The following is a 24,295-nucleotide window of genomic DNA, read 5'->3' as shown; positions in this document are numbered from 1 at the left end:
TGATATTTTTTTTTCATCGCCCGATAAGAGTTCACCTTAACGCAGCACGTTAATGCAGATAACGGCCCACCACGAGTAAAGACAGAACAGCCTATATGTTGTTGATTTGGTGAATGCGACATGTTAAGAATAACACCTTAAATTTAATTTCAATTCATGAACACGCTCAAATCATAAGACTACTGTATAGTATGCAGTAGTCAAACCAGCTGCATTTTTCCGCTCTGTGATCTGTGACACGGGGAGACCAAAAGCCCATTACTGCAACGAGAATGCTAACGAGGTGTGTAAGCTACGTCATCTCCAGGTAAGAAAACTGTAAAAAAAGTTCTGTGAGAGAAGCGCCATCTCCGGTCATACCATGTAATTACATGAAGGGGTGGAGTTACAGTAAAAAATAGACACGCCCAGGAGAAGGAGGGGGGTCACTCCAGTCACGGAACTTGGCTGGCAGCCGGCTGGAAGTCGGCGTTCGGCTTGAACGGGAACTTTTAAGTTGCTACTACTGTATGTGTGCTATCTAATATGATGTTTAAACTTCCTGCATTCTTTTCTGCATTTATTTCCTAATCTTCATAAAATCATTGAAACTGAGGTATTGAAATATAACTTTAGTTATAGATCAAAGCGGTTTAAAATCACATTACAACAACGATAACAACAATAACAATAAAAGTGGCAAGGTAAAGCATCTACCCTCATCATTTGTTGACAGCTAGCCTACATTATGGAAACATCAGGTTACTTTTTTATCTGCGGCGTTCGTTTCTTTTCGTAGGCTCTTCACTTGGCTACAGGACATTTCTATTGCACAGTCAAAAAACATTTCTCTCCATGCTGCACCTGCCAGCTGACCCGTATATTATACAGGCAGTCGTTTTTCGGCAAGAAGTCTCTTGTGATTAAATGTTTCCGGTTTCCAGTGTTCATATTACATCAACTTAACTGTTTTAGACCATGCATGGTATTCCAGCCTACATTTTGTTATATACTCAAACCATAGCTCTAAGAAAGCATGAAAGAAAAGAGAAAAGCGGAAAAAAATGTTTGAAACAATTTGGCACTCAGTCAATTAAGCAACATTCATGAAATTTTATACTACAAAAGACACAGACACACACACAGACACACACAGACACACACACACACACACAGTACATGAGACCAATTAGCAGAATTTGTAGACATTGCATTTAAATATAGCACAAATACAGCTAAATGTTTCAGTGTCATTAGGACTATGTTCAGTTATCTTGTTTTCTCTCTTGGATCTTTACTTGTTATTGATTATTAATTCACCAGCCTCAGTCATGCTGCATTGTGATTTGAAAGCTTAAATGAATTAAGGACATATAAGGATGTTGAGGATGGGTGTATTAATATAAGGATGTTGAGGATGGGTGTATTAATATAAGGATGTTGAGGATGGGTTTATTAATATAAGGATGTTCAGGATGGGTGTATTAGATGTGAAAGGAGGAGACTCAGTGTGGGATATATGTGTTATTTCCGTGTGACCGGACGAGACAACTCCCAGTTCTTTTTTAAACATTTTCTTTATTCAGCTTCTAAGTTCAGAACAGCTCATGAACTCGTGCTGCCGGTACTCCTGCTGTCGCACACCTAGTGCACTCGTAAACCTGGCGACACACTCTCAAATCTCACATATGTCACATCTCCCTCAACAAGACTTTTTTTTTTTTCATGGTTACCAGAACATCTACCAGAAAATGTTTACCAGAACATCTGCTCATGTGTCAGCAGTATTTACATTTGTTCAATCAATCTCTGTGTGACTTTGATGGTTCTACTAGACTTCCTTAACTCACTGAGCTCTGTAGTGTGTGATGGTGTAGTTCTGTCAGACTGCCTTACCTCCCTTGGTCCATAAGTCTGGACTGGTGTTGGCTCTACTCTGCAGTCTGAGCTGTCCCAGTGTTATCTTGAGGAGTATCCTCATCCTTCTGTACCTCTGCTGGTTCTAACTGTGGCACATACAGCAAGTGTCTTCTATTTCTCCTGTAAGTGACCCCCTCAGGAGTGATAACATCATATGACCTGAGTGCCACACCTTTAACTAACCGTGCCTCCACATTCTAACCTTTCCCATCATGCATTTTAACTCTGTCTCCTGGATGAAGAGGCTTCAGTGCTCTAGCTCCATGTTTGATCACATTTGTTCTTCCTTTTTGCATGGATCACCTTGTTCTTACCCTTGTCTGCCTCGGAATCTAGTAACACTGGTAACCGTGTTTTAAGTTTGAGTTCAGTGGAGTATCTCTGTAGTTCAACAAAGCTAAATAGGGATCTGCGTTTGAGTCCAATGCTTTCTTAATCAGCAGTTTCATAATTTTGGACTGTGGGTATAATGGACTAGATGTAATATGTTCAAATCCGTACATCTTAGAAAAGTCTCTGAAAGCATGACAGTTAAACTGAGGTCCATTGTCTGTCCGTACCGTGCTGGGTATTCCATGGCGTGCGAAGAAAGACTTGATGTGGGTCATCACAGTACTGGCAGTGATGTCCTTCAGTACTGCCATCTCTGGATAGTGAGAATAATAGTCCGTTAGTAACACATAGTCCTTGCCATACAGAGTAAAGAGATCTATTCCCACTTTACTGCAGGGTGTCAACCGTTCCTTTTCCTCTACCCACATAGGCTCCTTGTGCTGTTTATTTCTGTATGTTAGACAGATTTCACATGTTCTGACCATGTCTTTAATTGCACTGTTCATCTTGGGTCAGTATAGTACTGCTTTTGCTCGTCTTTTACACTTCTCCATCCCCAAATGCCCCTTGTGAATCTTTTGTAACATCTCCTTTCTTAGCACTTCTGGGACCACCACTCTAGAGCCCTTGAATAATACCCGTCTATAACTGACAACTCGTCTGTGAAGTTGCCATATGGTGCAGGGACTGAATTTATTGGCCAACCACATTTTATGCCTCTTATAGTTTTTTGTAGGACCTCATCGTTAGCGGTGGCTAACTCTTTTTGACTAGATTTACATGCACAGTTTCTCTGTTCATACATGGCATTTAGTTCAGTGCTGTCATATGCCTGGGACAGTGTATCTGCCACAAGTAGTTCTTTGCCTGGGCTGAACTCCAGCTTTAGGTTATATTTCTGCATGTTCAGAAATAGTCTCTGGATCCTGGGAGGTGTGTCTGCTAACCCCTTTTTTGCGATGGTGACTAGGGGGTTATGATCGGTCTCTGCCCACACTGTTTTACCAAAACATGGAAATTCTCACACCCGTATGACAGAGCTAATGCCTCCTTTTCTATCTGAGCATAGTTACATTCTGCTGCAGAAAGAGCTCTGGAGGTGTATGCAACTGGTCTCCATCGGTTGCCATATTCTTGTAGCAAAACTGCCCCTACCCCTGACTTAGAAGCATCTGCTGAGATTTTAGTTCTACGTTTTTCATCATAAAACCTGAGGACAGGAGCTTCTGTGAGCAATTTGAGTTCATCAAACTCCTTTTGGTGATTACTGTTCCAACACCATTCAGTGGTTTTACATAGCAAGCTCCTCATCCGAGCAGTGTGCGCTGTTAGATTAGGTACAAATTTACCCACATAATTTATCATGCCCAGAAAGTATTGTACACCCTCTTTGTCCGTTGGTGTGTTAGATCCCGAGTTACCCCTTTACAGGTGGTTTCGGCCCAGCTCTCCGTCTCACGGGTCCGATCCTCAAGCCCGTGGGTCTTACCCTATCGGGACGGTTTTAGAGGACTGTTTAAGCTGGTGGGAGGAGATTCGCCTAGCTTCTAACTGCCTCATCCGCACGTCTACCCTGCTACTCTAGTATAGCACCTGACCGCATAGCCCTGTGGGCCAAATACTACACAGCGCGTACTTTCACGGCAGCTCTCCTCTCATTGATCTGTGCACTTGGTATGGTGCAGGATATTTTTTAGTGGCTCGGACAGTGAGCCCCAAGGGTCCGTTAATTTAAATGGGCTAGAGAACCTATTAGAACCTTATTTGATGTAGAACACACTAACCTAGTGATTACGCCCTATAGGAGATGTCATAAATGTAAGGTCCACAACTTAATCTTTAACTGCAGTGGATATATTTATTGATAGTTTAGCAAGGGCAAGCATACAGTTTAATTCATTCAGTTCTGATTAATCCTATCCTATAAAATCACTATCCTTATATTAATAAATTTGATAACCGATACGATGGCTGTTGCTGAGTTACTGAGGTTGGTCCAATTTGGAGAGAGGAAGGGAAAGGGTGAAGCGGGATCAGTCGATCCAATCCTTTCACGACTGCCGAACGGCTGGATTTCATCGAGAGTCCTTGGCTTTGTCCAAAGCCCCGAAAGTCCCGACCTCCACAGTTTTCCTGGGCAGGATGAACACGAAAAGAATTCTGGTTGGTCCAGTCGAGGCCCACAGCCGGTTTGGGGTGGTCACCTCCTACGCGGCTCCCTCCTGCCAGCTGTGGCTCCCCAGATTCTTCTCTTTGCGAGTGTAGGCTGTTCGCTATTCCTTCTCGGTGGTTTAGAGTTTATGTCCGTAGGTTCAATGCTCCCGTTTTGGTCTGTCGTCCAGCATGTCTCGGACTTGGGTGCCGGCTGACGAGGATAACCCCGATCTCCGTTGTGCAGTGGCTCTTATACTCCCCGTTTGTTGGATTTTCCCCTACAGGCTACAATGAGTCACTTGCCGGAGTCCAACCATATTAGGTGGTGATTGTCATAGTTCCTCTCGTGTTTGTCCCTCCAGATGTTTCCTGTTTGCTTCTCTTATCCCCTTCTCACCCTTTCTCCAGACTGGTTGCTCAAGTTTCACTTCCTCAACCCCCTCAGCATGATTAGTTTATATTTTTTACCTTAGCTACCAACTTATTGCAATGATTTCACAATCTCCAGTAGTCAGAATCTCAGTTATAATCACAATCTTTTCTTATGGTAAACTCATTTCAACAGTTCATTTTTGCATTTGTTTAAACACAGAATCATCATTAATCACATTTTAGTTTAGCTCATTTTTCTAGTTATGTACTACTCACACTCAGACAGAAAGTCCCCAATTGTCCAGCTCAGAGGTGGAAAGTCCCAAAATGTCCGATGGCTTATGCCATTGCCAGTCATACCAGAAAGTCCCCATGACTATCACATTAACTCCTTCGCAGTGTCGGCGGATCAGGGATCTCAACTTACTTGACAGGTGGCAGCATGTTTTTGATGGCTGTCACTCTACTCTGACTTATCTGGACACCCTCTGCTGTCAACACCTCACCTAAGTAGATGATTTTAGTTTTTCTGAATTCACATTTATTTGCATTTAGTTTCAACCCATGTGACCGGCAGCTTCTAAAGCTTGTGCTAGCCGGCATCATGCTGTTCCATAGTAGATCCAGTAATCAAGATGTCATTGATTTAAACCAGACATGTCAAACTCAGGCCCGCGGGCCAATTTTGGCCGGCACTACAATTATATTTGGCCCGCGAGATGATTTCAAATATGTATTACATCTGGCCCGCCGGCCCGTATAACAGCGCACGTACCGCTAATACTACAATTCCCACATTCTGTCCTGGCGCGCCAGACTCCGGAGCGCGAAAACCCCACCTCGTGTGGTGACGCTCATTAGCAAACCTGCTATGAAGCACACGCTCAAATCCACCCCTCCCGAAAAATGGCCAAACGAAAATAGAGAAACAGAAGCTTTCAAGACAGATGGGAGACAGACTAATGACACGCTCAAGTCAAAGTATGACTCTGTGCAATTTCCACCTTACCTCCCTGACACGCTGCCTGAACTCCGTGCCCAAGCTGCGCAAATGCTCTCTATGTTCGGCAGCACATATCTGTGCGACAACTGTTTTCGTTGATGAAAATGACAAAACACCACATAGGAGTCGTCTCACTGATGAACACCTTCATTCAGTCCTGAGGATTTCCTCTGCGCAGAGCCTGACTCCAGAAATTGATGCACTTGCATGTAAAAAGCGATGCCAAGTATCTGGCTTGGACCCATGTGCATCATCAGAGTAAATGGACACTGAAAAAAACTAAACTGGATAAATATTATTTTATTTACTGAAGGCATGGTCTGTTCAATATTTTTTTTAGGTGTTGGCCTTGATGGCCTGTGATGAAAAGATTTAGGTTACAATTAAAATGAATAAAGTTAAGAATAGAGGCCTGATATTTATTTCATTTTTTGTTTTTATTATTTTCTTAAACCTGTTCTGGGTTCAGTTTTTAAGCAAAAATTCAATTGTAATATATTAAAATGGTTAATACAGTAGTTTACTGTATCTCAAAGATAATAAAAACATAAATAAATGAATGAAAATTTCCCTCGACAATGTTCTTCTTTTTAATTTTGGCCCTCTGTGAATTTGAGTTTGACACCCCTGATGTAAACCATTGTGCCTGGCACACAAAAATTTGTTGTATGGTTCTGTGAAAGACTTCGGGTGCGGATGTTAAGCCAAAAGGCAGTCTCTTAAAAGAGTAACGTCCAAACAGAGTGTTGAAAGTGCAAATTCTGGAGCTCTCCTTGTCTAGACACACTTTGTGGACCCACTCTGTAGGCTCTACAACTCTTTCTATGATATCTAGCTCTTCAAGTCGCTGAGCTCGGCCTTGAGTTTTTCTCTTAGAGCTAATGGTACTTTGCGAGGTACATGGATTGTCAGTTTGTAGTTGTCCTCTAGCTGTATCTTACAGTATGTACCATCCCAAGTTTTCCTATCCCCTGAAATACATCAGTGTATTCATGCTCTATATTATGCACTCCCCTCACCAGTCCCAGTAGAATGCTTGCTTTTAGACCTAGCAGGGATGCTTTCTTTCCCTTGACAATAATAAATTCTACTTCATGTGTTTTGTGACCATCTCTCAACATCATTTTACATTTTCCTATATGAGGTAGGATTTCCCCATTATATGCCCTCAGTCTCACTTTAGTCTCTGCATTAATCTGAGGTTTTACCTGTAGATTTGGCAGTTCAGTCTCGGCTATGAGGTTGGCCTGGGCACCAGTGTCCACTTTGAATGTGATGTCTGCCCCATTCACATTGTAGGTTTCAGTCCACTCCTCCTTATCTGATGTTGCTCTGTCAATTGATCCAACGAAGAGGTCCTCTGTGTCCTCGTCATCCAAATCCGAACCTCGGACCAGGTTCACCTTCTTCTCTCTTTCTCTCTGCCTCCGTTGCCTGCATACACGGGCGAAGTGGTTCCTTATCCTGCAGAGGCCTTCTTATCCTTTCCAAATGCCGGACATTGTTCTCCTCCGCAGTTGCCACATGCGTGTGGTTGTTGCTCCCTGCCGACATCTCTCCTCGTCGCTCGTTTCGCTTGCATGGTGGTCTGGCTGGTCACAACTGTTTCAACTTCATCCATAGATTTCAGACGCTGTTGTGTGACTTCTCTGGCCTGGCATATCTGTATGGCCCTTTCCAATGACAAATCAACTTCTCCCAGTAGTTTCTCTCTGAGTCCTTTATCTCTAATGTTACCGGTTAGTTTCAGCTCGGTGGGAGGTTTTAGCTGCTCCATCCTCCGTCAAGGCTCACACGGTTGCTGCCCTACTCTGTCGTGGCGATCCGCAACAGCTTCTCATGTGCCGCTGTAATGGTAGCCGGATTTAGCTCTGGCTAGCTAGCTGCTCACTCTTCACAGGTGTCGAGTCAAAGCCAGGTCCATGTACTCCTGGTACCATGTGTTATTTCCGTGTGACAGGACAAGACAAGTCCCAGTTCTTTTTTAAACATTTTCATTATTCAGCTTCTAAGTTCAGAACAGCTCATGAACTTGCGCTGCCAGTACTCCTGCTGGCGTGCACCTACAGTAGTAGCAACTTAAAAGTTCCCGTTCAAGCTGAACGCCAGCTGAATGGCAGCCGTCTTCCAGCTGACTTCCAGCTGGCTCCCTGCAAAGTCCCGTGAACGGAGAGACCCCCCTCCTTCTCCTGGGCGTGTCTATTTTTTACTGTAACTCCACCCATTCATGTGATTACAGGGTATGACCAGGAGATGGCGCTTCTCTCACAGAACTTATTTTACAGTTGTTCTACCTGAGAGATGACGTAGTTACACACACCTCGTTAGCATTCTCGTTGCTCAATTTCGTTGCGCTTACAGTAATGGGCTTTTTGTCTCCCAGTGTCACAGATCACAAGCGCGGAAAATGCAGCTGGTTTGAGTAATGCATAGGTACAGTAGCCGTTATGATTTGAGCGTGTTCATGAATTGAAATTAATTTAAGGTTGTTTATATTAACATGCAGCATTCACCAAATCAACAAAATCTAGTCTGTTCTTGTCTTTACTAGTGGTGGGCCGTTATGCGTGTGGCTGCTGTTAAGGTGAGACTCTTATCAGGCGATAAAAAAATATTCACCATTAATCTATCTCAAAACTGTTCCAGCCTTTGAGGTCGCTTTTTGACTTTTTTTCTCTTTTGTTTCATTTTTGTTTCTTCGCTGTAACTCTGTGGAGTCCTGATCTCTTTGCAATGTTGTTTTAGAAAGTTTTTGAGTTTTTCTCGTGTTTTTTAAATGCCGCTTCCACCTGGACAGCTGCCTTTGTTTACTCCGGGAAACAGCTGATCGCGCTAATGCCGGGCCGGCATTGGCGCATTAATCTACAGTATCTATGGCCACCACTAGTCTTTACATAATTACTGAAGCGTCTCTTTCTTGTGCTCGCGCACTCTCTCTCGCTCATCTGCATGTAAACAACAAACTAACCCTTAAAAATTTTGCAAAAAGAATTGAGAATAACAACAGCAATAATACCTCCTATTGAATATTTGTATCACCGTTTGATCGTTGTGAGACGCCATTTAAAGAGGGAGAATACCTGGTGATTAACAGCCCTTTGGAAGCCCTTTGTTATGTAGGTATCAACCTTTTGTTTGCACTTGATGGGCCTTTTTCCCCCCACGTGTCACACAAATCAGAGCGGAAAAGGGGACAGACAATCATGGATGTGACGTCTTTACTGTGTTTTACTGGCAGCTTCGTGGACTATTATTATGGCTAAATGGAACTTCTTGAAACAAGAATCTTTTTTTGCAATTGTTATGTATTTAAGTGCAAAGGCCACGCATGCAAATCAAAAAAACAAACGTATAATCACATTTCTAATAATATACAATAATACTATATATATATACACACACACAGTAAATGGAAAGAATTCGAGTGTGGTATATTTTGAGTCTGCTTTAATTGAACTTATAGGAATTCGCAGAGTTAAACATGTTTAAGTAAAATTGGAGAAAGCTTTTAGCACCATAGAATTGAGCGATTGGCTTCGTTCTAATATCAACTATTTTCTGTATGCCTCCCCATTTAAGGTATACATGGTATAGATGCTGTAAACCCTGGAGATTACAAGATCCAGGCTTGCACCACTTATCATTACCAAATACGGAAGGAATATATGGTGAAACGTTATACACATTAAATTGTAATCGCTTCATTTGCATATTAGTATATTAGCCGGGCAACGCCTTAACACAGTGAGAGAATCGGGTGGGCGCAATCTGACCATAGGGACCTCAGCAGTCTTTAATCTGACCCTCACAGGATTCTCTTCAGCACTCAGAGTATGTAATGGCTTATAATAAAAAAAAGAAGCATTCCTTAAGAAAGAAGCCTGGAGTTCTGTTTATTCTTTTTCACTCAAACAACGCACGAAGAGCGTCGTCAATACACGACACCTCCTTGCGAATTAAAGTCTTTCATGGATGCCAGACAAGCTCAATGGGATTCAAGTCCGGTGACTCTGGTGGCGTTTCCCCCAGTTGATCCCCTCGGACGCCATGTATGCTCCAGCAGTGGTGTTTTGGCATTGTCCTGGAAGAGAAGCGATGATCAGACCCAAAGTATGTCCTAATGTATGGTGCAGCGTCTCTGCAGCTCTATGTCGCACACAACAACACCAAGCCCTCCCCTCCAAATAAACTGTTAATTAAAAAAAATAAACCCCTCGCTTGTATCTGCAGGTCTCTGACAGACAGGCCTGGCAGCCCGAGACGTCCGAAACGTTTTTTGTAACTTTTTAAGGGTTAGTTTGTTGTTTTTCCCATCAACCGATCCGCGGAATACTTGGTGCTGTGGGGGGCGATATGAACGGATCATGATGATCCTTTGCACCATTAGCCACATCCATGATTGTGCTCTGTCTCAGCTGATCGGGTCACCCGCTCACCCCAGCGTACCTGTTCAGATGTGTGTCTTAGTTTAGACAGTCTACGGTGAGAGCGGAACATCACTGCTCCTCCCCGTGGACAAATGAGGCATTGCAGCTGGTTTTCACACAGACTGCTTATGGGCGTTTCCAGTCGGGCCCTCACTGACTACGTCATCGCGGGGGGATTACATTTCGGTCACGTGCCAGCCAAGGACCGTTCAAGGACCTGTCGAGGACCAGTCACGGCCCCGTCACGGTCCCGTCACGGAAACACGGGAACTTTTAAGTTGCTACATCTGTAGTGCACTCACAAACTGTCAGGCCCAGAACAAAGCGGCAGACTCAGACGCGGAATATGCAGGTTTGGAAGAAACTTTTATTGTTTCCGAGCTGCCGACACAGTCTACAAAAATTACAACAAAAATGGCTACACTGACCAGAACTCTAACTCTAACTAAAACTCTGCTACTCTCTCTGAAAATCACAAACACTAAACTAGAAAGAAAAGCGCTTCACCAAAATGGGAAGGAATAAACTAATAAAATTTATCAAACAAAAACACTCACTCAAAAATGAGGAGGAAACAGAACTATCTGAATGACTTAATCTCCTAAACTGGCTAGAAACAAAAACGATCCCGGATGATGAAAAACTTTATCAAAAGGAAAGAAACAAACAGAAAACGATCCCGTAGGACGAAAACAGGCTACAAAAATACTATCTACATTTGAACTTAGGGCTATGAAACTTGGAACAGGCTTGGAGTCGATGGAAAGGCTTGGGTGCGACGACAGAAAGTACGAAGACACTTCGGCACGGGACAAGGGGAAACACAGACTATATATACACACATGAGGGAAATGGGGAACAGGTGGAAACAATCAGGGCAGGGAAGACAATCAGACCGGTGACACATGAGGAAGGGCAAGTGACCTGAAACGAGAGGAGAGTTATCTTTCAAAATAAAACAGGAAATGACAAGACATAACAAAAACTCAGCTTGACGTCACCACGGTGTGACACAAACCATGCGACACACTCTCAAATCTCACATATGTCACAATATAGTCATCTGTGGTTATTATTGGCTCCAGACTGTATCTGGAAAAGGAGAGATGGCAGAGGTATGTGTAGGATCAAATCCAAGGTAATGATAAGAGGGGGAGTCAATAGATGAGAAAAGGGATGGGCAGAGTGGACGAAGTGTACTGGAGGGAAAGGTTGGGGAAACTGAGACAAGTATGAATATAATAGAGGAGGCTGAAATGTTTTGTAGCCTTGACAGCCTCAAGCAGCCTCTTGAAGGATTACAGTAGGATTACCTCATAATATTCCCTCGGTGTCTCACCATAAGCTCCGAGCTCTCCCGTTTCCCGAGGAAGATGTGCTGGAAATTGGCCTCACAGAGGATGACGATGATGCCTCGTTCCTCATATCAGAGGACGAGGAGGAAGACGACACCTTCGTGGCGCCAGCCCTGGCTGAAAAGCCAAAGCTGCCCGAGTCTACCAACAGGGAGGAAGGCGGGGTGAGCTCTCCAGCTCCCTCCCTCCATGTGGACCTGCTCAACACGTGCCAACGTGCGGCAGAGAAGCTGGAGGTCCTCTGGCCGGTTGCAGTAGCAGAGCCCACCCAGTCCCGCTACGAAGGCAAGCGGCTCCCCCTGGCCCATAGTGCGGTGAAACAGCTTCTTCCTGTCTTCCCCGAGTTTAGGGCTGCTCGATTATGGAAAAAATCAATTATTTTGGTCAATATTGAAATCCCGATTATTTAAACGATAAATTTTGAGTTTCATAATGCATTTATTCAGCATTTCTCTCTCTCTCAAAAAACACTTTGTTATTGATTCTTTATGCAAAATATTAAAATTGAAAATACATTTTGGCTACAAATATGTACTTTACAGCTGTTTTGCAATGTATAAAGCATTAAATCAATAAAATAAATATACTTTATGGAACATTAAATAAAGACAAAAATAAATGTATCCAAAATGACCTATGGATCCAGCTGCTCTGCAAATTCTCTATATTTATAGAACAAAATAAATATAATAATAAGCATAAGCATGAATAAGCAATAAACATCTTCTTGAAACCCTCACCCTCGACTGTATTAATGGATTGCATATCTTTAGCTAAGAAATATCGGTAACACTTTAGTTGAAGGGGTGTTCATAAGACTGACATGACATTGTCATAACTATGACATGACACTTGTCATGAACATTAATGAATGTCAATGACTGCTGTCATTAAGTGTCATGCAGTTTCTTATGTCATCTTTTACTGTCAACTTGACATTGTTTGGGGTGTCTTTGTTATGACAACTTGACATTTACCAAGATGACATAGGCTGACCATGTCTTTGTCATGACAACTTGACATTAACCAAGAGCACTTAGTCAGTAAATATCTTTGTCATGACAACTTGACATTAAGCAAAACCACATAGCTGAGAAGTGTCTTTGTCATGACAACTTGACATTAACCAGCATGACCTGCAGGTGACTTTCGCTTCAGCCTTGCACCAGCCCACTCACTAGCTTGGACCTGTGAGCGCCTAGGACTGGGGTGGAGACACACTAGGGGTAAAAACCAGGGTGCTCTCTCCTTGGGCCCTGGGGAGGAAAGCTTACTAACCTACTTACAGCACAGCTACCAATGGCTATCGTTACACAAGACAAACTTACCTGTCACTTTCAGCCATCTTCCTTCCGTGGCAGGACCAACAGTTAAAACTTGTTTTATTCATTTCTTGGTTTTGTATAAACATGATACTTCACGCTCATGTCATTGCCTATCTTAGACCATCATGAATCGGACTTGCCTGTCATACACCATCATGAATGCTACTGCATCGGTCATTACACCATCCATATATTGTGTTCATAAGCAATTTCTTTGAGCTCAAGTAAAGTGTACACTTTGGACATTCCTTAATATGTCATTAAGTGACGCTACACAGTAAGATCCCCAACAACCTGAAATGTTACTACTTGTCATTACACCATCTCTGATGGACTTTGCCGTCATGACATCATTATGAACGTGTCATAGCATTTTTCTTTGAGCTCAGTAAGTAGTACACTTTGGAGTACTCATTAATATGTCATGAAGTGTTACTCACCATAGGATCCTTTACCAACACCAACTAGCATGTGTTCTTACCTGACTATGACACCATCATGATGTCAAAACTTCAGTAAAACTGGTACAATATGGACAATTATGTTTTTACATGTTACACTGGCAGATCTTTTTTAAACACAACACAACAAGTCAAGTGAAGTACATTCAACGGTTTTTTTACTTAAAAGTAACAATAACACTGGAACGCAAAACTTGAACATGATAAGTAATAATGGAACCCTTACATCAGTCGTTTGGTTGAGACATTCATCTCTTCATACTTTTTTAATTTCATGGAAGAGACGTCCCAAGACACCCTATATGATGTTCAGACCTAACCAGTGATGCACACTCTATCATATCAATCTATATATCATAGAAAATTTCTAAAGAAATTTTGAGTGTGCCTGACTCGGCCCCGTCGTCCCCATGCATTATTACTGACACTGCTCAGCAGACTGAAAAGAAATTTTGAGAGTGACGAGTGGGCTGTTTGCTGGGGGTCTGTATTCAAAAAGCCACACCTCAACTAGTAATTTTAACATGTTTATTTAGACACAGGAGCAGCTACGCTACGTGCTAGCAAAACATTAGCATTTTTAGCTAACAGTTAACATTAGCATGTTGCATTCAGCTTTTTGCATTAGCATGTTAACGATGATGGACTAGCAGTTGCATTAGCATGTTAGCATTAACATGTTAGCGCTGATGGGCTGCAGTTAAACATTAGCATGTTAATATTAGCATGTTAGCATTAGCATTTTAGCATTCGCCTTGTTAACATTAGCCTGTTAGCGCTGATGGGTAACAGTTAATATGTGTACCCTTCTGAAGCAGAAAAAGATTAGTAATGATATAATAACTTGAACTATGGCCAGAATAAGAAACAGAAGATTTAAATTCGGCTACGGAGCCCAGGTGTAACCAACCGATCCATGAACGACACGACACTGTGGCTCTTTTTGTTAATGAGAACAATGCTCCCCTATTTTAATATGAACTGGGGAAATAATAAACCACATGAAATACATACAACAGCCTTACCTGGGTAGGTATAGAAAAATAATAAAAAAATAAAAAGTTTTCGCAGCTGCACGTGTTTTTTCTTATTGTTCTGTTCACTTCACTATATCTGCACCCTTTAGGTGTCAGTCCAGCCACACGATTGTGTGGGTGAGTGTGTCTATGTGTAAAAGTGAGCAAAAGGATTCAATTCCGCGGTGTACGTCTACGATCCTCCAGGGTCCAGCTCGCCACAGCGTCTCTCTCTGGCTCCGTCCTCCAGACACGGCTCTATCGAAATCCAAGGTTCCTCAAAAAACCTGCCCTACAATAAGTAGGATCAGAACATATTTCTTCAATTTCTCATATCTTAAAACTATGAATCACTTTAATTGTCTCTATATTCTGTAGAGAATAAGTGCTTTAACTAAACTTGTATTGCAAAATAAGATCACAATTTCTCAGTAGCAAAAGGTAAATAATTATAAGTATATTATGATACCAAATGATTATTTTTCTAACAGTACCTCACATATATATATATGCTATTTACATAGCAATTAACATTTAATTATTACAAATAACCAAAATGTAAACTCTTGTAATGTTCACAGGTAAGAAACCTAACTTAATGTGCTTAAAATAACAAATATGGTCACAGTCACACACATAGCACACCATAACTCAAGTAAAAGCTAGACAAAATTGTTACATCAGAGCTTATTCATCAATACTTGGTGTGACTAGCAGTGCTGATTAGCCCCGGAGCTAGCGCTCCGATATTAGCATTGAGGCTAGTGGTTAGCTCACGGACTTAGCCGTTTAGCTTGTAGCATTAGCGTTTTAGCATTTAACATTAGCACAGCAGGACGATCTCTCACCGCTGCGTCTTCACCCGAGCGATCCTCCAACTGCACTCCTGCAGGTCGTGGTCGTCCGGGGAGTTCCTCCTTTGGTTTTTTCCGAGTTTTTTAATCACTTTTTTCACTGTTTATCCACTTTTCTGTTTTCTCCGTCCTGACATTAAGACCGTGTCCAGAACATGCTTCCTCTTGCTCCTTCTGAGGCTTTAGCGAAAAGTGAACCTGCGTCAGGTGGGATACAGGATGCGTCTGCTCCTCTGACTGTATGACAGACCGGGACCACAACTCATCCCTTTCAAATTAAAGTTCCAAGGCTGAAGCGAAAGTCACCTGCAGGTCATGCTGGTTAATGTCAAGTTGTCATGACAAAGACACTTCTCAGCTATGTGGTTTTGCTTAATGTCAAGTTGTCATGACAAAGATATTTACTGACTAAGTGCTCTTGGTTAATGTCAAGTTGTCATGACAAAGACATGGTCAGCCTATGTCATCTTGGTAAATGTCAAGTTGTCATAACAAAGACACCCCAAACAATGTCAAGTTGACAGTAAAAGATGACATAAGAAACCGCATGACACTTAATGACAGTAGTCATTGACATTCATTAATGTTCATGACAAGTGTCATGTCATAGTTATGACAATGTCATGTCAGTCTTATGAACACCCCTTCAAATAAAGTGTTACCGAAATGTCCAATGGCAGCTGTTAGGCCCCGTTTACACGTACACAGGTATTTTAAAAAACTGAGACATTTCCCTTTGTTTGTATCTATTACACACAAACGGTGAATTCGCCTCTGAAAACGAATCGAGTTTGAGGCAGCTGATGCGCCAAAAGTGCGACCAATGTTTACCTTTTGCTATGACGATGATCATGGAAGCAGGCCGCCCATAGGCTTGGCATAGTTATGATGGCGCTCGATGATGTATTTATGCGGGTTGATGTGAACGAAAACTTTTTTGAAAACGATGCTATGTGCACGATGTTATTTTGGAAAACGGAGGGAGGGAAATATTTGTTTCTCAACATACCCGGCTATGTGTAAACGTAGCCTAGTGTCTTGTGCCTCTGAACTTGTCGGATAAGGAGTCGCATTAAACAATGTGTCTGTGATCGATGACTGAGTTTGCGTTGACGTCTTGCTGGTTGTGGCACCGGATTTGTCTTTTTGTTTCTTTATTAATTAGTCTTGAGTGACTTTGTGCTTTGGTTTGAGATGCTTGAATAAATTTGTAGTGTTAGCAAGAGGAGCAGCTATTACCTTGTAGCAAATCTTGCACATTATGTGCTGCTGCTTCTCGTCGGATTCTTCTCATTCGCTTTCAATCTCACTCACTGTTAAGAACACCAAACGACACACCTACTCACTCTGCAGCTGTGTGAGGGAGTATGGGCTGTCCTGTTAGTCAGCGGGGCCGCGTGAAATGGAATGTATTGCGCATGCGCGTCTCTCAGAAATTGTGTAATGAAAAGTGGAAAATAAATCGTTTAAACTCGATTATATGATTTTTGAGATCATTTGACAACAAAATCAAAATCATGATCAAAATTCGATTAATTGCACAGCCCTACCCGAGTTGCTGGCCGAGCTGTCCAAAACTCTATCCTCACTGCCTATCAGGCAGAGCTGTTTGGGGCATCTGCTGACAAGCAGGACCCCGACGTGTGGGAGGAAATGGCGGTCATTGCCGATTTGTCCCTCTGCATCAGCGCGTCTCAGTCCAGGCCACGGGCAAGGTGATGGCGACCCTCGTCATTTAGGAGCGAGCGAGATGGCTCAGCCTCGCTAACTTGACTGACAGGGAGCGGGATGACATACTGGATATGCCAATCGTCCCAGAGGGTGTTTTTGGCTCTGCATTGGCCATAATGCAGCAGCGATGTGAGGCAAAGAAGAAGGACAATGAAGCCCTGAAACTTTGTCTCCCCTGAAAAGCACCCACACCTTCACCTCCAGTGCAGCGCAAATCATTTGCTCAAGCTGCTTCCCAGTCGCCGCATTTCAAGATGCCAAAGCAGCCGCAACAGCCCAGCCCGCCCCTCGGAGCCGGCTGGCACAGAAAATCTCCCGCCCCAAACAGGAGACCCACCTGTCAGAGAGGGAGCATGAAAAGCTTAAAAGAAATGGATTTAATCAGGTATTTTTTTCATCTTATAGAACAGGTCATAGGAGAGGAGTAGCCATTGTAATATCAGGGGGAAAAAAAATTGAAAAACTTTCAGAAATATCAGATAAACAGGGAAGGTATATATTAATTAAGGGGAGATTAGAGGGCGAATTAGTCACTATACTAAATGTATATGCACCCCCAGGGTCAGACTGGATATTTTACAGGCAAATGTTTGACTTGATGATATCAGAGGGGGAAGGAAATTTGATTTGGGGAGGAGACCTAAATCTCAGACTAAACCCACAGCTTGACTGCTCAGCAAGTGGGATACAGAAGTCTGCAACTGGCAAGAAGTTCAGAGGGCTACTGGCAGAGTTGGGAGTAATTGATGTATGGAGAGAATTAAATCCTAAAGGAAAAGATTACACATTTTTCTCATCACCTCATTCAACATATTCAAGGATAGATTATTTTTTTATGTATAAGGACAGTTACAGGATTGAAAAATGTGAATTTGGAATAAGGGACCTATCACACCACAGTCCAGTATTTATGACTTCAGCTATGTCAAAAGAATCAAAAGCAACACTATGGAGGCTGAACATAAATGTTTTGAAAGGACAAATGAAGGAGGAATATGTTGAAGAAATTGAGACATATGTAAGGGAGAACGATAATGGTGAGGTGTCTCCGTCTGTGCTGTGGGATGCGTGTAAAGCGGGAGAGGGAAACTAATACGTAGCTAAATCAGCATATTTGAAAAGGCAAAAACAGGATAGACTTAATAAACTAGAAACAGAGCTTAGGAAACTAGAAGAACAACAAAAAAATAAAGTAGATGAGAAAATAAACCTAGTAATCAAAAGAATTAAAACAGAAATAAATGACATCCTAGCACAGGAGATTCAAAAAAGCTGATGTACTTGAAACAGAGGTATTATGAAGCAGGAAGTAAATCCCTCTACTAATCTGACGAAATATAAGACAGAAGAGATACATAAATGTTTTGAAAGGTACTACAAGAATCTCTACTCTAAGCCAGACATAGATAATAAGAGTCAGATAATCTCACTGTTAGACTCTTTAAATTTGCCAAGGATAACTGACGACCATAACTCAGTTTTGACCAAGGCAATCTCAATGGAAGAAATCAACTCAGCAATTTCAAAGCTGAAGACAAGTAAGGCACCAGGCGCGGATGGATACACGTCTGAGTTTTACAAGATGCTTCGAGAACCATTGATCCCCCTGCTAAAAAATACATTTAACTGGGTGCTAAAAAAGGGAGAAATCCCGAACTCCTGGAGGGAAGCCTTCATTTCGGTTATTCCAAAAGAAGGAAAAGACAAATTGGAATGTTCTAATTATAGACCAGTGAGTGTTCTTAATCAAGATTACAGACTTTTTACCACCATCCTAGCCCAACGTTTAGAAACAATTCTACCGGATATAATTCATCAAGACCAGACTGGATTTATAAAACATAGACAGACACAGGACAATATCCGGCGCACATTACATGTAATGCAAAACATCATCAAAAAAAGATTAGAAGCAATAGTAATGGGATTAGATGCAGAAAAGGCATTTGATTCTGTCAGGTGGAATTTTCTGTATATGGTGCTGGAACGATTTGGTTTTCATGAAATATTTGTCAAAACTATTAAATCTCTGTATAATAAACCCACAGCTAGGATCAAGATCCATGGGAATCTCTTAAACTCTTTCATACTAGAACGTGGATGTCGTCAAGGCTGCTCAATTAGTCCTCTCCTCTTTGCAATTTATTTGGAGCCTCTGAGCCAATGGATAAAACAAAATGAACATATAAAAGGTATAGAAATAGAGGGGGATGAACAGAAAATAGCATTATTTGCGGATGATGTATTAATATACCTAACACAACCCAATGAATCTCTTCCGGCACTCATGTCAACACTTGAGGACTTTGGCGTATTATCAGGCTATAAATTGAATGTGAAAAAAACACAGGTCCTATGTTCCAGACTGAACCATTAGGGAATGTTTCAAACTAAATTGGGATTCAAAATCCATGAAATATTTGGGGGTGAACCTACTTCAAGACTTAGGTCAACTAAAATCTATAAATTATGATCCATTAATTTCAAGAATAAAATCAGATATTGTAAGATGGAACTTAGTCCCGTTCACAAGTTTAGTTTCAAGGGTAGAGGCGATCAAAATGAATGTTCTCCCAAGGTTATTGTATTTATTCCAGGCTCTGCCAGTAAAAGCAACGGATAAAGATTTTATAGAGTGGGACAGATTAATCTCTCGTTACATTTGGCAAGGAAAAAGACCACGGATAAGATATAGAACTCTTCAGCTTCCCAGAATTAAAGGGGGACTAGCCCTGCCCTGTCTTAAGAGTTATTATCAGGCCGCACAACTGAAAACTACGTGGACCCTGTGTAATCCTGCTTACAGGGCGAGATGGAAAGACATTGAAGGCCACACATCCAATATTCCAATACAAGCTATAATAAATGATAAAAAACTGAGAAAACATCTTAATGAGGAGCTAAATCCATGGTTGGGTTAGCTTATCTCTTAATGTTTGGTTTGAGATTATGTCAAAGAACAGCCTGACAGAGCAGAGTAGGTTACTGCGTTGGATTGCACATGATTCAGATTTTACACCTAATACACTAGATGGGAGCTTCGGTAGATGGGGCGGGGGACCAACAATATTTTGGGAGCTTTTTAAGAAGAAGACAATTAAAAGCTTTTAAAATTTAAAAATTCAGTTTGAATTAAAAAATCAGGATTTGTACAGATATTTACAGATTAAATGGAGAAAACAATTAAAAAAAAGTCTAGTTTTGATGGTAGAGTTATCAGAGGAGGAGTGGGAAGAGATCATTAAACAACAATGAAAGACAACATGTTCCCTCTCATGGAGAGAGTATGGTTGGCAAAATATAGTCAGATATTTTATTATACCAGCACAACAGAAATCTCATGATACGAGATGTTGGAGACTATGTGGAGAGAATAGTGCCAATCATTTCCATATCTTCTGGGAACGCCCCTCTATCATACCTTATTGGCAAGAGTTAAAGAAAAGCATGTAGAACATTTTTAAAGTGGAACTTCCGTTTACATGGGGTGTTTGTATTTGGGAAAAGGGAACCAGAGAATAGCGAATTCAGGGGATAAATATTTGTTCAGGACAATGTTAGTGGCGGGTAAAAAGCCATCACCAGGAAGTGGCTGAAAAAGGAGGTACCTAAAATGGAGGATTGGGTTGAAGTGAGGCATAATATTTTTATAATGGAAAAGTTGACTTTCTCAGTTAGCCTAGAATCAGATAAATTTAAGACTTTATGGAATAACTGGGTTGATTTTGTAACACCAACAACAACAACAGACTGTATCTGGTAAAGTTTCTTATGGACCCCCTTGGTTCGGGCTACACATTTTAAATGTTTAAGGTTTACAAGATTGTGTTTAGCATTTTCCTTCATCAGGAGTGAAAGGACTTTATATGAGGGGAATGAAAATGTGGTTGGTAGGGAAAAATGTACTCCTATGTAGTATACTGAATTTTGTGTTTAATTGTGAAGATTAGTATATTTATGTCTATGATCCCTGGTGTGAAGTATCTGCATGATATATATACATGGAAAACAAATGTGTGAGATGCTGAATGCTAATGGAACAATGCTCAATGGATTCAATAAAAAGATAATTACGCAGGCCCACCGTTCTGGCTGCCCACCCCAGAGCCGGTCCGTGGTAGGAGAGACATCGCCTCGGCGGTTTGCGCTGTTGCGCCCCGAGCAAAATGTCCACAAGCACACACATACACACATGTCCCCAAACGTGTGAAAATAAAAAGAAATCTCTGACAGCCAGGCCACGAGCCGAGGGTGCAGATAGCAAAAAAAGCCAAAATTAACAAAAATACCCTGTCTATAAGCAGTGTGGCCACCACCATCATTTCCCTGGGGTCATTTCCCTGCTCTACCGCAAGGGGGCACCACAGCACCGCTGTGAGGCACTACTGTGTAAGACCGAACGATTGGTTTTTGTCCATGGATCTGAAAGACGCGCATTTCCACATTCCCATTTACCCCCCACAGACAGTATCTCCCATTCGCCTTTCGGGGGGTGTGCTATGAATACCGTGTTCTCCCATTCGGCCTGTCTCTCAGCCCGAGGGTTTTCATACGGTGCACAGAGGCCACTGTGGCCCCGCTCAGACGCCGGGGCATACGGCTGGCCACATATTTGGACGACTGGCTCCTGCTGGCGCAGTCAGTACAGGAGGCCAGGGTTCACGCGCACATTGTCACGGAACACCTAATAGATTTGGGTTTTGTGATAAATATGGAGAAGAGCCAACTCTCCCTGACGCAGGAGATATCCTTTCTGGGATTATCCCTGCACTCCATGCCATTCACTGCTCGCCTCTCGGAGGAGAGAGTGAAAGCTTTCAAAGCTTGCCTCGTGTGCTTCCGTCGACACAGGTCTGTCCAGTTCAGATTGTGTCTTCGGCTCCTGGGTCTGATGGCTTCAGCCATCCTCATGACCCGTCTCGGCCGTCTTCACATGCCAGAATTTCAGCGCTGGGTCGCTTGGGTCATGGTGCACGGTGGATAACGGTCACAGGGGATTGCGTGACGGCTCTGCACCACTGATGGGCCACATCTTTCCTGACTCAGGGGGTGTCCATGGGCACTGTTTCGTCCAGAAAGGTGGTCACAACGGATGCCAGCCTATCCAGCTGGGGTGGCATTTACGAGGGCAGGTCTGTGAGAGGACGCTGGAGCCAGGCTCTCAAACGTCTTCACATAAACTTTCTCGAGCTGAAACACTTCCTCCCATTCCTCTCGGGCCGCCACGTCCTGGTGAGGACGGACAACACAATGACAGTAGCGTATATAAACCGTCAAGGGGGTTTGCGCTCTCATGTGTTACACACTCTGGCACACAAACTGATCCTCTAGAGCAGTGTGCACTTTCTCTCCCTGAGGGCGACTCACGTCCCAGGGACCCTGAACACAGGGGCTGTCCAGGGGCGCTCCAAAGTACGGGGAATGGATGCTGCACCCACAGGTCATGGAGCAGGTATGGGCGCTCTACAGCCGCGCCAGGGTAGAGCTGTTTGCGTCCAAAGAAAACGCTCAGTGTGAGCTGTTCTTCTCTCTACGCACTCTGGACGCTCCTCTGGGTGTAGACGCACTAGCGCACGCTTGGCCGCACGAGCTGCTCTACGCGTTTCCCCCACTGGCCCTGATACCCCCCACTCTCACCATGGTGAGGGGGCTCAATCACAGGCTGATCCTGATAGCTCCACACTAGCCAGCGCTGCACTGGCTAGCGGAGATACATCTGATGCTGTGCGCCCAGCCTTGGCAGGTGCCGGTGCGCAGGGACTTGCTGGGACTTGGGGGGTGCGTGTTCCACCCGCACCTGGAGCGACTGCAACTGTGGGCCTGGCCCGTGAGTGTCCCAATTTAACCACTGCTGGACCTCAGAGTGTGGTTAACACTATACAAAACGCCAGAGCTCCATCCACTAGGTCTCTGTACGACTCTAAGTGGGGAGTGTTTGAGCGGTGGTGTCTCGAACGAGGCCACATCCCTTTTCAGTGTTCTGTGCCAGCGATATTGTCATTTTTACAGGATCTGATTGAGAAAGGAAAAGCTTTTTCCACGGTTAAGGTTTATCTGGCGGCTATAGCGGCCTGCTATATAGGATTTGGGGACAAAACAGCGGACCAACACCCTTTGGTGTGCTGGTTTATGAGGGGCACGTGTAGGCTTCTCCCTGTCTCCCCCTGTCCACCACTAATACCTTCGTGGGATTTAGTGGTGGTTCTGGAAGGGCTTAAAGGCCCCCCATTTGAGCCATTGCTGGGAGCGAGTCTCAAACACCTGCCCCTTAAGACAGTGCTGTTACTGGCTCTTGCCTCTGTGAAGCAAGTGAGTGATATCCATGTGCTCTCTGTGAGCCCTGCGTGCGCTCAGTTCGCACGTATGGTTCTGAAGCCCAACCCGGTCTTTGTACCTGAGGTGGTAGGTTCATGTTTCCCAATGCAGCATTCGCCGCTTCTCCTGGAGAGCAGCGAGCGCACATGCTGTGTCCGATTCGAGCTGTGCGCGATCAGTTTGCGTGCCAGACTGTGTAACGCCCACTGGGTGGTGGAGGCTATAGTTTTGGCGTATACGAGCAGGGGACTGCAGCCGCCGGCGGGTGTGCGTACGCTGCATCTTGGGCTTTTTTTTAGGGGAGTGTCTGTTCAGGACATTTGTTCAGCAGCGAGTTGGTCCTCGCCTCTGACTTTTGTCCGTTTCTACATGCTTGATGTGTCAGGGCCATGCGTGGCAAGCGCGGTCCTGGAGTCCTAACTGGAACCTATGGACCCTCCCCACTGGCCGGTACTTGTTCGATAAGCTGTCTGGCAATACGGGAGCTACCATACCCCATAGCGAGACACCGAGTGAATATTATGAAGAAGAATGTGACACGCTTGCTGCCACTGTGGGTGTACTGCACAGAACAGTCAGAGACCAAAGTAGGTTTACGAGGGATTCTTTATTTGGTTTGAGCGAGTTAGTGCTGCAGCCGTTCGCAGGCGTCTTGCTGCCGTCTGCCAGCGTCCTCGTCTGTCAGTCCTCCTTCCTCATCTGGTCCAGCACGCTACTATGTTGGCAAAAGAGGGCGAGAGTGATTAGCCAGTTGGGCACCGGTGTGCCAATCACACTCACCTGGCGCTGCTCTCCTGAGCCCTCCCCACACCTCTCTCCTGCAGCTGATGCACCACGCCCCCGTCCACAAAGAACATTTGGTCTAACATAACCTCAGTTCTCAGAATAATATGAGTGAGGTGTCTCGCCAGACGACCCTTCTTGCTGGACGGTGAAAAGAGGTTTGCTTATTGAATTGAGGGAATGTTATCCGCACACACTATATATAGTAGATGGGACTACTGGGTGCAGTGCGGATGAACACATTCACCGGCCAATCAAGATTGAGAT

The 24,295-nt window shown here is 43.5% G+C and overlaps 1 pseudogene; it reads left to right on the top strand.

Annotated features, from left to right (window-relative positions):
* The first annotated feature begins 11,294 nt into the window (after positions 1–11,294).
* Positions 11,295–24,111, top strand: LOC104940117 (uncharacterized; annotated as a pseudogene).
* Positions 24,112–24,295: the final 184 nt, after the last annotated feature.

Source organism: Larimichthys crocea, chromosome X (genome assembly GCF_000972845.2).
Source record: "Larimichthys crocea isolate SSNF chromosome X, L_crocea_2.0, whole genome shotgun sequence".
Taxonomy (NCBI): Eukaryota; Metazoa; Chordata; class Actinopteri; family Sciaenidae; genus Larimichthys; species Larimichthys crocea.
Note: the sequence above shows the minus strand (reverse complement) of the source record. Positions and strands in the feature narration are given on the sequence as shown.